Source organism: Meleagris gallopavo, chromosome 3, assembly GCF_000146605.3.
Source record: "Meleagris gallopavo isolate NT-WF06-2002-E0010 breed Aviagen turkey brand Nicholas breeding stock chromosome 3, Turkey_5.1, whole genome shotgun sequence".
Lineage (NCBI taxonomy): Eukaryota > Metazoa > Chordata > Aves > Galliformes > Phasianidae > Meleagris > Meleagris gallopavo.
Genome location: NC_015013.2, coordinates 41,519,925 through 41,534,124, shown reverse-complemented (window position 1 = coordinate 41,534,124; position 14,200 = coordinate 41,519,925).

Below are 14,200 nucleotides of genomic sequence, written 5' to 3'. Positions count from 1 at the left end.
AAAAAAAAACCACAGGGGCTTGCTCATGTGTGCATCAGCTTTGGTAACAATAGAAACAATGCAGGGTTGTCTTCATATACTGTGCAATTATAGAATCAGGTTTTTAATTTTTACAATACATTTTTAACTGAAATAAAGCTACCAATAAAATTGTTCTGAGCATAGCCAGGTGTGGCTGTGGGTTTCATCTTCAAGTAATAGCACACAAGTCTAGAAAAGAGACTTGAGTACGGTCCCTTTGCCAGGACACACTATTCTTTATGCTCCTAGGCTATTTTCCTCTGGATACCTTGGCACCTTTTTATCTATTTAGAAGGAAATCTTTCACTCATAGGATGGTGACGCACTGGAATAAGTTGCCCATAGTGGTTGTGGATGCCCCATCTCTGGATGCATTCAAGGCCAGGCTGGATGTGACTCTGGGCATCCTGGTCTGGTGGTTGGCAACCCTGCATATGGTGGAGGAGTTGAAACTAGATGATCATTGTGATCCTTTTCAACCCAGGCCATTCTATGATTCTATGTTTCTATGATCTACTTGGAATAGGCTTTTGTGTATGTATGAAGTCACTGTTGAGCAAAAAGTGGGCGAAGTTGAAGAAAATCCTTTTGTGCCATAGATGTTTGCTCTCAACGGATGCTAGGCACCCAGAAAGAAGTGTTGTCTTTGCTAAGAGGTTGATAAGATACTTTCTTGTCCACATAAGTGTTCTATTGCAACATTCCTTAGGCCTATACTTCAGACGCTGCCTAAGAAAAAACGATCTCAGGCAAATGTTTTTTCCTTGTTTGAGTAGTTGGAGTTTTTCCTTGTTCTTTTTTTTTTTTTCTCAAAGAAGGTTGCCAGTGTGCTGAGTGGTAGAGAAAATGTAGGGGATCGTATCATCAAAGGATAATCTCAGATCCTTGCTCTCCATTAATCTGCCCCTTAAAATAAAATTAAAAAAAAAGTCAACAAATTTAGGAAAAGAAAGTTTTGCTTGCTGAGCTGATCAGTTCTGTAATTCCACCAGAGCATCTGCAGTAATTAAATGAAAATAGGAGGAGGAAGAAAACTTGCCATTCAGGTTAACAGTTTCCATTGAAAGTAAAAGCCTGTGGTCTCTGCTGTTGTCATTCGCCGCTCTGCCACACAAAGTGACACTGGTCTAACAACCAGGTGCCCTGCCCTTGTGATGAGCGCTGCGTTTCCATCTTGCTGACACCTATCCGTGAGACTTTACTTGTGACCAATTTTGCTCGAGGCTGATTGGTTTTTTTAATTACTACTTGGGTTAAGGCTACACCTAGAAGTTCAACTGCAGCCATAAGCCAATGGAATAGCACCTGGTGCACAGTGAAATGGCTTTCCCCTCTCCGCAGGTGTTACTTTACTTGTAGGAATGAAAATGACTCACTGAGTATCCACTAAAATAAAATCAAAGGCAGTTTCTGCTAAGTGATACTTCGGTTCAGATTGCTAAAGTTTGCCCAAATCTATTCTTTCCGAGCAAAAACTTGTACTTAACTCCAGATACAATTATCAAAGGTACATTTCGGACATCAGGCGGAGCTAGGGTCTGGAATGAGGAGGAGTCCCAATGACTAACGAGTGCAAGGCTGCCTGTGCCAGCCACTCATCCCTGTGAGAACAAAGGGAAAGTTTATTTCTGGAAGCCTGTTTGGCTGTGGAATAGGAAAAAAAGAGGAAAGCAGTGAAAAGAAACAATGAGCCAACAAGGGCAGTTTTGCTGCTCTTGCTGCAGCGATAAACCTAATTGTGAGGCAGCTGTCAAAACCCAAGCTCTGCCTGCATGCACCAACTGGGAATGGCTGCTAATGCAGGGCCAGCAGTGCTGTGCCGTGCCGTGCTGTATGGAGAGCATGCTGTTGGCCAGAGCCCGAGTGACACAGGACGAGCAACAAATATGAGACAGCTCGCCAGCAGACTTGTTTTCATGGCAGTTGCATCTTGTAAACAACTTGTGGCAGCTGCACGTGATAAATCCCAGTGCAAAGAAAGGATAATTACAATAGGGAGTGGATCTTGGAACTGGCAACTGTGTGTGTGAGTGCATGGTGTTGGGGGGGAGGGGGCATCCCTTGGGATGCTGGGGGGGACGTGGCATCCTACACATCTACTGGCTTTTGCCATGAGATCAGCATCTGTAATGCACTCAAACAGCTGGGGCACTTGCAACGGTGCATATCAAGGTGTGTTTTTTCCAGCCGTTTTTCTTGTTAGCACTTGAGAGCTGCTCCCTCACTACTTCCTAACTCTTTTAAAGCTCATTTGGGTTTTCTGTTTTTTTTCTACCTCTTCTTGGCATATTGCATTTGTCAACTTTCCCTGTGGCTTTTGCCAAGTAGGGATTATTGGCGCAGACACAGCTCTTGTTTGCTGCTCAGGACATGACTTTTTTTTAAATCTTGTTCAGCTGCTGCCAGAGACCTTACGTCTGTCCCGTTTCCCTGGGTTAGCCGACTCTTCTCAGTGAGCTCCAGTGTTCAGACTAAAGGAAAAGAGCTTAGATGAGCCACTCACCCTAGCAAAGCGTCACTTTGAGCTGTTGCTATTCCAGACATAGTAATTGCATCCACATGTGCTGTGTGCCATTTGGCGTCTGCTGTGCTGCCTGCTATGGCAATGAGTTCGAACACAGTCACAAGAAGCAGACCTGGCTACACTACAGAGTCAAAATTCAGACTGTCTTCTGTGTCCAAGTTTTGCACCCACCTCTGCCGACAGCTCAAAGCCATGGCATGCACTTAGTAGTTTTGCTCACCTTTCCCTCTGTGGCTTCCCTTACCTTACAATTCACATTCCTGAAGCTCTCTTGGCTCTGAGGAAGGGGGTCTGTGACTACCACTGGTAGATATCATGGGGCTGGCTGCACAGATTGCAGCCTGGGGCAGCTTCCCACAGCAAAGTAACCGCACACCCCTGAGCAATGCTGCAATGTGTGATGTTAAGCCCAGCTCTCACAGCTGGTGAGATATGAGTTGGTCACAACCACCTCCCAACTCATCCCTGTTTCACTGGATAGCATGGTTTTGGCCGGAATTCATGTCAGTGCTTATATAAATGGGTAACGAATGTACAGATGTGCACACAGGTAGCAGCACTTTGAAATGGTGATTTAAAGGAGGGCAAGTGGTGGCTTGTGAACATGGGCTGATTGTGTGCAGCTGGCAGTTTTCTGTCCCTGCTTGTGTTTGGGCAGCTTCTTTTGGACCACAGAGAGGGCTGGGGCTGCTTCCCCTGCCTGAAGATGTGTAGTGGCATCGGCCTCATAATGAAGAATCCTCACTTGTGCAGAATACAAACTGCAAGTATTACGTTGTCAACTTTTGTCAAATTGTTTGTCAGAAAGAGCAGCTCAGCCCTGGTGCTGTGGGTTTTGCAGCACAAGCGTATGTTTGCATGGCTTCCCTGAGTCTTTTCCCTTCTGTATTTTTGCTGTGCTGCTGGAGAAACACTGCCCTGTTGGTGTATATTACCCAAACTTCTCTGTCAGTGGCATTTCATGGGTTGGAAGGATTCAGCTACTTTAGGAGAATGTTAGTCTCTATCATTATTAAGTAAATAACTCCCAATTGTGAGATCCCTGAAACAAAAAATCACTTGACAAGTGGGAAGAATGTCATATCCACCACCTTCCACCATATACAGCTTGCCTTAGAAATAGGTCTGGATCCCAGACATAGAACTGATGGTGAAGATCACAAGAGTTTTGTAATTCAACTGAGTAAGCATTCCGTTGTTTTGCCAGAGCCTGTAATTTCACTTCCTTTTCCAGCCTGCAATGTTCTGATTGCCTGACCTTGTGCTTGATGTCTTACTTTGTTTCCTTCTGGGCTTGTGGTATCATTCCTTGTTTGAACTCTCCCTCTATCTTCTCTCTGCCTGTTTGACCGCTGAGTGCTTACATCATGCTGCATGTAGCCCCTTTAACTAGGTGAGAGATTATTTTGTCTGGTTTTGTGCTGTTGGAAAAGATCCCTGATACCCCACTAAACTAACCACAACAACAAATCTCGCTCTGATGCAAACGGACCAGTTTCTGGTCATGAGAGAAAGCACATCTTCCCTGTATAGCTAGATTTTTTTCCTAGCTTCTGCTTTCTGTGCTGTGACAGAGATGAGCCTAAAAGAGGAGCAGTAAGTAATAAAACTCAGAAGCATTTTTAAGAACCCAGGAGCTGATTTCAGTTTTGGCCTTTCTGGTTGCAGCACAATGTTTTGATGGACTACCCATACAAAGGCCTTCCCCTGCCAACCTCAACCAAGAGGTGAATTCAGGTTATCACATTAAACCCTAGTTAGGCACTTGCTGCTGTAACTCATTCTTCATGTTCAGTGCAGCTGGCTTGCGTTCAGCCAAGGTATTTTCAGTGAAATGCTGCCAACTTTCTGCAAAGGCTTCCTCAAAAGTTTTTCTTCCTTAGCTGGAGATACATGGAAAAACCTCCTGGAAATATTTCCTGTTAGTTTATAGGTTCACATCTGCATGTACTATCTGCGATAAAGCTACCACCTTGACTCACTTGTCCCTACACAAGCAGCTTCAGCCAGTGTCATCTCCTTGCCTACTGGCACTTGTTCCCACATTGGCTGCCTGGGCCCAGTGGCTGTCCCTTACCTTCTGGAGGAAGGATGTGGAAGGCTTCTTTCCTTGCTTGGTCACTAGCATGATAGATATATGCTGAATCTATAGGAGACCTGGCTATACTTCACTCCTGCTGTGTTTGGGACACCTTGGGGCAGAAGGGAAGGGCCCAGTCACCCTCACAGCAAGTGCCATTTTCCATGCTCTGTTAGGTTAGGTCATAGAATTATAGAATATCTTGTGCTGGAATGGACCTCAAAGCCCACCTGGTCCCATCCTGTGCTGTGGGCAGTGCTGCCCCCAAGCAGCTCAGCTGCCCAGGGCCCATCCAACTTGGCCTTGAGTGCATCCAGAGATGGGGCACCACAGCTTCTCTAGGCAGCTGTGTCAGTGCCTCACTGGCCTCTGTGTGAAGAATTTCTGCCTAAATACAATCTAAATCTCCCCTCTTAGTTTAAAACTGTTCCCTCTTGTCCTTTCACTATTTGCCAATGTAAAAGTCAGTCCTCCTGTTTATAAGTCGTCTTTGGGTATTGGAAGGCCATAATGAGGTCCCGCTGCCCCTCAGAGCCTTTTCTTCTCCAGGCTGAACCAGACCGGCTGCCTCAGCCTTTCTTCATAGGAGAGATTCTCCAGATGCGGTGCACTGAGCAGTATCCATGGTGGCCAGTGGTGGGCATGCATCATTTTCTCTCCTGTTTATAGCCATATGCGACAGGTATTTCTGTTGTGAGGAATCTCCTTTCAACAGCAGTGATAGACTCAGATTTCCTCCCTTGGGACTGACTAAGCGAGGTGGCAGTGCAGCTCAGCTGTTACTCAGACTCTGCATCTGCCTCAGGAGTGACTCGCTTGTGACTCTGCCTAGGCAGGAAACATGACCTCACTGGCTACTTCATGATGCTTGCTCAGCCCAGAGGGAACTTGTCTTCAAACCCTCTGCTTCCCACAGATCTGCCTTTCATCCTTGCTTTGGCCTGGCCCTCATTCACAATGGAGACCTACTGTTGTTGGGAAAGCCCTGGAAAAGAGACAAACCTTTCAGCTATGACTAAGGAAAACACACTCCAGAGCTCTGTGGTTTGTCTGAACTCACTTCTTTGGGAAACATCAGGTTTTGATCTTTAAAAAGTGATATCTTAAAAGCCCATGTGTAAATCTTAACAGTTCCGGTGATAGCAGTGTAATCTGCCTTTGATCAAATAAAGCAACAAAGCACAGATGTATCTGCTGCCCAAGGACTGCAGGAAATGTGCCCGTGCTTACACAAATGCACAAAGGAGGGGATGCTGGCAGGGCAGGGAGAAGATAATTTGCTGTTCTCCAAACCATCACAGAGACCAGTGTTCATATTTTGCCTCTACGTCCCCGTGACTTTTGCCAGCTAGGGGAAATCTGCACGTGGGTCTGTGAATCTGACAGCAAGAGACAAAACAATGTGTTTGAGAACCTTGAGCAGAGCCAGAGCTGCGACGGAGCTTGGCTTATGCAGAATGCGGAGCAGAGCACATGACTGTCAGGCAAGGCTTCAATTTTGTGCAAAATGGGATTTTTCCTCATTCCTAGATTTGGAAAAAAATTTGCAAACCCTTCTGAAAGGCAGTTTGGGTTCAGCGTGGGAGTCCTTCCATGGCCGTGTTCACAACAACTGCCCTTTACACTGGCTATGGGAAACACTTTCCCTTGCCTTTATTATTTTTGTTGTGAAGGGGAATGAAGTGACACTGGACTTTGGTACCTCACCTGATTCTCTTTACTTTGTATGCTAAGGGACCTGCAGGAAGCTGTCAGGAGAGCAGGGTAAGCTGTCTGTCACTCAGTTACTCCTTAGGCAGACATGCCTAGCAATGCTGGAAGGCTCCACCCTGCTTTCAGAGTAGGCTCCAAGACTTTCCGTAAGCTGCAGGTGCTGTGCAGGTGCAGAGCGGTGCTCGGCAGAATGTGGGGCAGCGCTATGGAAACCAGGCGCAGGTTTGTTGTGCTGGCTTTCTTTGTTTTTTTCACCTCCGCGATAATTCTTAACCAGCCTGCAATCTCTGTTCTATGTACTTTACTACTCCTCGTGATTTACCGGGATAATCGAAAACTTAAAACAGAAGCCTGGCCCTGAACCTTTTCACTACAAGAAAACAAGACCTTTGTCCCGTCGGCTGAGCTCAGAGCCTGCAGCTCACCTGCAAAGAGTCCTGAAATCAAAGTCACACTGATGGCAGTCATAACTGGATTTGCACTGAAGTGGGTGGAGATCAAGAGCTCCGATGTGACATGAGTTCTCTCGTGTCAGCAGAGAGGAGGCACCCGACTGGTGGAAGCCAGACTGCAAGTACCAGGATCGCCAATAATGTGCTGCCCGCGGCTCAAAGTACGGGCTGTAGTGGGCCGGGGCTGAAATATTAACCAGGCCTTGGGGCAGGAAGCCTCTGTAGTTGCCGCTGTGTATGTGTGTGGTGATGGGGCTGTAAGAAGGAGCTGCTCGAATGAACTATGGGTTTTGGGGAGAACTAATCATTTATGGAACTGAGCGCTGTAGTGTCAGGGGAAAAAGGGATCACAAGGGGTTCTTTTTGGCGCACACCTCAGATGGTTTGGATCCAGATAGTGTTTTGAGTCTGTATTTGTTTATTTTCTATTTCTATTGCTGGAGATGGAGAGGGGAGATAGGACAGGGCAGCAATGGGAGTGTTGTAATCATGTTACTGAGCCCAGCTGACACCAGGTGCAGGTAAACATCACTGCTTGCCCAGATGGGTGACAGCCCATAAATCCTGGGAGCAGCCTGACAAAAAACAAGGCTTTTGCAACTGTGCCTTTGAACTAGGAAGGAGCTGTGTGTGCATGACTGATGGGTGACAGCATGGCCTGGCTGCACTCCTGGGGCAGTGTGACTCCTTGCATGGGCCTCAGCCTGGCTGCTGGGGGACATGGCTGAGCCAGGCAGGGCCTGACCCTCATGGCTGTAAAACTGCTGTCTTCTTCCCAAGAGCCAATACCACCAGCATGCAGCATTTTCTGAAGCTTGGTGCTGGGCCAAAAGCCATTTCCCTACTGCCTGCCCATACCATGTATGTGTGTATTATTAGTTTACCCACTATGGGTTGCTCCCCAGCTGCCAATGCATGTCTGCATGTTATCACTGCGTCTCTTCATGGACTGCCTTAGGTTAAGTTTAAAGGATAGCATGCCCCTCTTGGAGGAAGAACAGTAATGATGTTCTGCCTTGCTCCTGTTGAATCACTATGACCTGGTAAGGGCCTGGAGCACAGCAAGACTGTTGTGTTGTCATGTGTTGCAGCTGAGGTAAAGTGTTGGATTTGGGCTTTGTATCATAAGACTGGTTTCTGGTCAGGATGATGGAATTTTAGAGAGAAGACTTTGCCTTCTCATCTCCTTGTGAAGTCTGGGTAAAAGGACAAATGTGCTTGTTTATGATGCTTTAAAACACACGACTCATTTTCAAAGATGAGCAATGAGACCATAGCAAGTAGATCTATAACAGACCACAGCAGTTAGTTCTGGTGCAGGGCTCTGTCTTGGACTGTAAACTCCGTGAGATGCAAACATCAACATTCGCGTGATGTTTAGCCTGCACAATACAGCATCTCCAATAGGGCTTTGAGGTCACTCTACAGGAATGTTTATCTCACTGAATGCCTTCTTGTGACAGTCACATTTTACAACAGCCATGCACATGGGTGACCAGCATTGCAGGCAGTGTCTGTGTGGCATTGGAGCCAGTGCACCAGTGCAGCTAAGGCTGTGCCAAGCCTCTGCTTTGCCATGCTTGCTTTACAGTGGTTGGAATCTCTTTGGGTGCTGTGAATACTCATCACAGTCATGGAATCACAGAATGGTTTGGACTAGAAGGGACCTCAAAGCCCACACAGTCCCACCCCATGCCATGGACAGGGCTGCCACCCAGCAGCTCAGCTGCCCAGGGCGCCATCCAACCTGGCCTTGAGTGCCTTCAGGGTACCACAGCTTCTCTGAGCAAATCAGCTTCTTCGAAGGAGTAATGTGAGAAGAGTAAGAGTAAGTACATTGCTGTGTGACCAGTCAGCAGATCCGCAAAGGATTTTGTATTGAAAAAGCAAAAAGAAAAAAAAAGGCATTAAAATTACCATTGCCATGTTGCCCTCTGGGTTTACACAAATGCAGTGCAGGGAAGAATTAGGCTTTTGCAGTTTCATGTTTCCTTGACCTTTTGAGAGAAGAATGAAAAATCTGATCCAACTGCTGCTCCCTGTTACAATGCTGAAAGAGCAATGCAAACTTAATGTGCTGACTCCCGAGGAGCAGAATTTCAACTTGCCTATTGAAAAACCTGGGAGAGAACTGAGGTCTGTAGAGATCCGAATAAAGCTGGATAATCTGAATGCCAAACCTCTCTCCCAGGTGGGTGCAATTACTGGTGCGTGAGCAGATTCCTTCACCCTGCTCCAGTGGTGACTGGATTAGGATAAGTGCAAGGCAGGGAGAAAACACACAGCTCCTCCGGCACAATGTCTCCCAACTGCAGAATGGGCAGCACCTCCCCTGTGCTGCAGCTGCTGCAGCTGGGTGCTGTAGCTGTGTTGTGCTTGCACTCACATCGCTCTCACTTGGTGCTTGGGAAACTCTCATACCGTTAATGGTAAGCTCACATGTTCTGCTTGACATGAAAATGTTTCCAGTAAAAAATCATTTCAGACTATTACTGTATTGGCTGATGCAACTGTTGACAAACAAAATCTGCATGGATTGTGTTCTAATGGCAAGCTTTGCATAGTTCAACAGGTTTTCTTTGCTTTGGCTCAATTTCCTGGTTTTATTTTCATCACACCAGCTTGCTGAGGACAAGCACAGTGGATGGGTTGCTTCTTACCGAGTCTCAGCGCTGCCTGGGAGATGCTGGTGGACGCCAATCACTGCAGTGAAATGCTGCATGGCAATACACACGCAGATTTTTTCCCCTTTAGAGATGAGCACGTGTCAATTGAACAAAGGGTGAGAAGTGAGGGAGTACACCACAATTTGCTAAAGTGTGGCTGGCTTCCCAGTTCCCTGTGCATTCCCTCAGCCAGACTGCAGTCGTCATGATACTATTGCCAGGAAATATGTAAACAGAAGGGAACTCTCCCTCTCAGCTGAAGCATTAGGTTGGTTGTGCAAAAAGCCGCTCGGATTGATCCATGCTACCTAGTTATCAAAGGTGCTATTTGTTGTATGTATAGGCATACAACACTGTTGACAAAGATCACTTGTTATTATATCTTTTTAAATCACAGTATTTATTGTGTGATGAGCGTTAGGACCCTCTCACGCAGGATTGTGATTTAAAATTCAGGTGCTCAGGCATCACTCTTCTGGAGTCACTTGGAGATTGGCAAGCAGGCATTTTTCCATGGAAATAACTGATCTTTATGTCTCAGCCAAATTACACAACTGACAGTTAATGCTAGGGTGAAGTCTCCTTTCTTTCCTAACACTGCAAATTCAACTGTGTAAACTTCACAGAGAAGACGTGATTTTGCCAGAACTATCTACAAGTTGAAGAAGTCTCAGGATTGTTTTTTTGTTTGTTTGTTTGGTTGGTTGTTTTTGTTTTTTTCCAGATGATAGGAAAGTTTTTTTCCAGATGATAGGAAAGTTTTCTTCCAAAGACAAGCAAAACAATGACCACAGTAAGTTATTACCACAAACACTTATTCCCCCGCTCCCTTAAAAAAGAAAAAATGGACACCCTAGGAGATGACAAATAGCATAGCCCAGCTCAGTGTTTGCTATACATTGGCATTTCAATGCTACACACTTTTTTACACAACAAAAGAAGGAATAATTACAGTTCTGGTTCAAGGACCACATCAATCCAGAGCTGAATATGCACTTGTGAAGCAATTCCAAGTGGCAATTTTGAGCACTGATAACCAATACAACAGGAAAAATAAGCCACACTGTATTAAGGATTTGTCTTTGATAGTCCTTTCCATCCAGCTAAAAGCTAGGGATAGCTGGTAGGCTTGGCATCCCCACGGGGATGCAGAATAGTTGCATGGGGAGGAGTTGCCTTTTAGTGGCTCACATCTGTGATCCCTCGTTCTGTCCTCCAACCCCAGCTGTGATCCTCAGCATGCAGCTGTCTGCACTAGTAACATTGAAAGATCTTTACTGTCAGAGTGATGGCACACTGGAACAGGCTGTTCAGAGAAGTTGTGGACCTCATTCTCTGAAGGTATTCAAGACTTGTCTGCACGCCTTCCTATGTGACCTACTGTAGGGATCCTGCTTTAGCAGGCGGTAGGATTTGATCTCTAAAGGTCCTTTCCAAACCCTACAATTCTGTGTGATTCTGTGATATCTCACCCCCATGAAACACCTGACAGACAGAAACATCCTTCTCTGCTTTTCCCCTTAGCTCTGAACAAAGACTCGCCCGTTTCATGAAGCTTTGGCAGCTATAAAACATCACAGAGTAGCAGCTTCCCAGGGATGCTCTGGGACCGAGCAACCTCTGGATTCCCCAGCGGTGCTGAAGAACTCCAACATTTCTCTGCTTTGAATAGAGCTGGCAAAATCTATAATTGCTTCCATTCTGTTTGGCTGGAAAATAGCAAAATCCAGGCATGCTGCCATAGGACAGAGTGGGTATGACAGAGGGCTCTGCACCAAGGCTTATCCAACAAAAGTGAAGGCATCCCACAGCTCGGCTTTTGTTTATCTTTTAATATATATATGTTTTTTCCTTTTGTGTGTTTTTTTTTCCTTCCCTTGGGTGGAGCAGGAGCAATGAGGTGATGACTTACCTGCTGCAGCTTGGGAGATAGCAATCTGGAAGGGATGGTTGTCACACAATGCCCATGTAGAGCTTTTCTGGCCCAAATTTCTCTGATTATGTTGTACCTGATCAGTGAAGAGAACCATGAAAAACAATTACCAGGAAGCACTGCTCCTTTCCTTGTCTTTTTGTCTTGCTACAGTTTGGGCATGTGACTCACAGAGAAACAGAAGAGCTGCCATTTTCATTCACATGACCCAAAGGGGTGCTGCATGCCAGTCACACCTAAGTGTGGGAAAGCTCAGCCACTGGCTGACAAACCTGTTCACATCATGTTTGCAGCTGGCATTTAGATGCATCTAATAGACCAGAGCATGGCATGAAGAACTGGAAAACCCCCATCCTGCAGACAGCACAGGGAAGGGAGGATAAAGGTTTGAATGAGCTTGGTGTGGTGGGACAGAAAATTTTTGGCCATTGATACAGTATCAGACTAAAGGGAAAGGGGACAAACAGTCTTTAAATTTGAGTGTTGATGCCAGACTTCCTCAGTGCAAGCATCTTGGGCTGCAAAAAAGACCTGGCTGTGTCTTCATGGGATGCACAAGAGGGAAGGAGAACCTCACCAGTGGAACAAAGGATAGTGTCCTGAGTGGACTGGATGATAACTTCCTTGATGGACTGAAGGAGAACTTTTCCAATGGACTGAGGGAGAACCTCCCCTACTGACTGCCACTCCAAAGCCCTAGCTGAAGTATACACCAAAGACTACAATGACAAATGCCAAAGAGAGACCAACATTTGTATTATGAATTGCAATCAAAAAGAACTGGCTCCAAGTCAACACAGACTCCCAGCGAATTTGATGGGTAAGCATGCTTCAAAGAGATGGTTAAAATGTATTTTTTGCCTATTGCATACTGCAAAAATAAGTAGCCAAAGCAGGAGAGAACAGACTTTGGCAAGCAAACTGATAACAAGCCATGCTCTTGAGGAAGGCTCATGATTTGGAGGGAACATTGAGCTGGAAGGGAACGCTGAATATAGATAAGAATCAAGTTTACCTTAAGCAGCATGAATGGGCTGTGAGCCACGGCTCAGACTTTATCATTCTTCTGCTGAGGGAACAGTTTGAAGCATATTTGCTGTTTTACAGTCTGATATGTTCTCACTGCAGGAAGATATCAGCCACTGCAGAAAGGTCTTTAAATAAGCATTTTTTGGCCATCTCTGGTTTGTCACTTTATGAGTGACCAGGGAGGACATAAGTTCCAGCAAAGGAAGGGAAATCCCACTGTTAGGTCTTGATGGCTATCAAACTAAGTTTCCCTGCCTCTAGAACATAAACCTTCCTGATTTCTCTGTGCTAAGGGTGTAATAGTAGGTAAATGGTACATGGTACAACTCTGGTGTGCTGTTCGTGTAAACTGTTGGGCTTATAAATTGAAATGTGTTAAATCTGTTATATGAACAACATCATCCAAAAATTAGAATACAGTCATAGAATCGTAGAATCATTAAGGTTGGAAAATACCTCTAAGATCATTGTGTCCAACTATCCATTTACCACCAAAATTGCACACTAATCCATGTCCCTCAGTGCCACATCCACACGGCTCTTGAACACCTACAGGGACAGTGACTCCACCACTTCCCTGGGCAGCCTGTTCCACTCCCTCACCACTCTTTCTGAGAAGAAATTTCTCCTAACATCCAACCTGAACCTCCCCTGGTATAACTTGAGGCCATTCACTCTCATCCATTGCTGTTACCTGGGAGCAGAGGTTGATCCCTAACTTGCCATAACCTCCTTTTAAGCTGTTGTACAGAGTGACAAGGTCTCTACATCCCTACGTCTTCTCCAGATTAAAAAATCCCAGTTCAAGATTTGATGACTGTCGTGATTTCCCAGACTGGAAGAAACCCTGCCTGCAGGCAGGGCCATGGCAAAGGGAAGCTACCACTACTGGGCCCTGCTCAGCGCTATCTTGGAAAGAAGCACATGGGATAGTGTGTGCTGAAATGAAATGCTTAGTGATGCCACCAGCCCAACCCCTGACACTTCTGTGGGGTCTGGCTCCATGTAGAAGTGCCTGTGAGGGTTCTCCTGGGGATCCAGGAAGGTATCACAGAAGGTTTTGTGCCAGTGAGAAGTTCTGCAAGTGGGAGGCTGTGTGGAATCAGTCTCAAGCAATGGTTGTTTAAGAGAAACACGCTGCTGGTCATGCTTTTATCCTGGACCACATCAAGTGAAGCATTCTGGCAGTTCTGGAAGAGTGAATTTGCATTGAAAACCCACAGCTCTTACAAGCAGTGCATTAATTATTTTATTAATTTGCTCTTTTTACATTATGGGAAACATTCATCTATTTACATTTTCCTGTCCACACACCCATCTAGGTAGATAATCCTATGGAAATCCAAATCGTTACGCCATAAAACCACTCTCCTATGTCTAAAGGCTTTCAATTTTTTTTTGCCGTTTGTTTCATATTAGAAACATTTTCAAAATAACATTTGGGAATGCAGGTAGGCCATCAATTTACATCCCGATTACTTAAAATACGCATTTGACCTTTTTCCTTAAAAAAAAAACAAAACCGGGAAAAAAAAATACAAAAATGAAAAGCCCCAAAAACTTCACAAAGATTCTGTTCAAATTAAAGTGATAGTGCACATAAAAGCATTAAGGGAACACAAATAAATAAACTGAACTATATTACAAATAAATTATTTCTATTTACCTTTTCAAATATTAAAAATCTTTAATCCATTTCTTCATCTTTCTTTACAAAAAAAGATTATGAGAATTTCATGGAAACATCTGCAAAAAATATAATAAATACTATTTTTTTTTTCT